Source organism: Myotis myotis, unplaced genomic scaffold (assembly GCF_014108235.1).
Source record: "Myotis myotis isolate mMyoMyo1 unplaced genomic scaffold, mMyoMyo1.p scaffold_m19_p_8, whole genome shotgun sequence".
Classification (NCBI taxonomy): Eukaryota; Metazoa; Chordata; class Mammalia; order Chiroptera; family Vespertilionidae; genus Myotis; species Myotis myotis.
In genome coordinates, this window is record NW_023416390.1 from 82198542 (window position 1) to 82200358 (window position 1817).

Genomic DNA, 1817 nt, shown 5'->3' on the forward strand with positions numbered 1-1817 from the left:
TATACAGTTATCTGCTCCCTACCCAGGAAACAATGCTGCTCTAAAAACATAACATTTTCAGAGGGTCAAATACAAGGCAATAAGAAGAAAAAAACTCTCCAGGGATGTCTTTTGAGGATGTTTAGGGAAATTTCAGTTTCTCAGTAGCTTCATCTCCTCATTTGTAATGCAGAGTGCATTGACTATAATCCCTTTCTCTTTGGTAGGCACTGCAGAAAGCACTTCTGCTTAGCATTCTTTAGCAACAGATTGATTAGGAGACCTGCTCATATTAATGATCTAAAATAAAATAGAATAGAAATATAATTGAGTTAATTAAGTATGTCAATGGTCAAGTCTTTCATACTTGATATTCATTGGTATGCATACTGGCCGATGGAGAAATGGTAGGAAAACATAGCACCTCCTTGCAGAGAAACACTTCATTACTCTCTACTGCTTTCCGGAGGAAGTGCAGGCTCCTGCCAGTCGCTATTAAGGTCCTCCATTACTCAGATGTAACTTGCCCTCTGAGTGGTCTGCACCCCCGTAGCTGGCAGTCTAGTACCAGGGACTGGACAGGGTGTGTCTGGAGTGTGACTAGTGGAGCACAGCCTTAAGGGTTTTTTCTTCTGTTTTGTTTGTTTGCTTTTCAGAGTAGAGGCTGAACTCAGGACAGGGGAGGTATTGGAGCAGCCTTCCTGAGAAGGCTCTGGTGTGATGACCCCAGGATAAGTGGATGAAACAAATGAAGGTATCCATAAGCTAGGAAGTAATGTATATCCTAACCCAGTGGTTGGCAAACCGCGGCTCCCGAGCCACATATGGCTCTTTGGCCCCTTGAGTGTGTCTCTTCCACAAAATACCACGTGCGGGCACGCACATACAGTGGAACGTCGTGGCCCATGCGCAGAAGTTGGTTTTTGGCCTGGGCGAGTCTATTTTGAAGAAGTGGCATTAGAAGAAGTGGAGGGTGTCGGTCAGGCGACGGGGGATGCGGAGCAGGCGGACCAAGGGATACGCAGTGCCGGGGAGGTGCGCACGATTCATGCTCGAGTTGAGTGAGCCAGTCAGTCAGCAGTCTCAGTGCAGTGGTTAGTGCTAGTTGCGTCCACAAATCGCGCGTGGGTGACAAAAGATAGAAGAAGCAAGTATACCAAACAAGTGTGGATGGGAGAGTTGGAAGGGGTCGACCTCAGCGAACCTACCTCAATCAGATTGAGGACGTTTTTAGCAAAGGCCAGCTTAGGAGTACCCTAATTAATAACAATGTACCTACCTATATAGTTTAAGTTTAAAAAATTTGGCTCTCAAAAGAAATTTCAATCGTACTGTTGATATTTGGCTCTGTTGACTAATGAGTTTGCTGACCACTGGCCTAACCTTACCTAATAGATTATATAATAACTGAGAGTAAATCTTATTTTACCTTCATTTTTAAATTCCTCAAAATACTCTGTATCCTGATAAATAATTATTGGATTGATAAATAAGTGAATTAACATTTTCAATGTGAAAGAAAAACCGGGACCCAGAAAACTAACAAATTGTCCATGGAAGTTTAACGAATGGTGGAAGAGACTGTGCTCTGAATCATAGCCTACAACTCTCTATTAGGCGATGTGTTTTCTTCTTTCTTTTCATATCTTCATTCCCTTTCTTTTTATATCAAACAATTTTCATATGCTTGTCCTCATGGTATAAACTGCTATAATTTCACAGTACAATGCTCAACACCTGCTTTCTATTAGACTATGCACATTAGCATATTTTTCTCTGCCAATGAGTCACAAGTGATTAGTAAAAAGTTAGGGAAATGATCTTTGTGGATGAAGGGA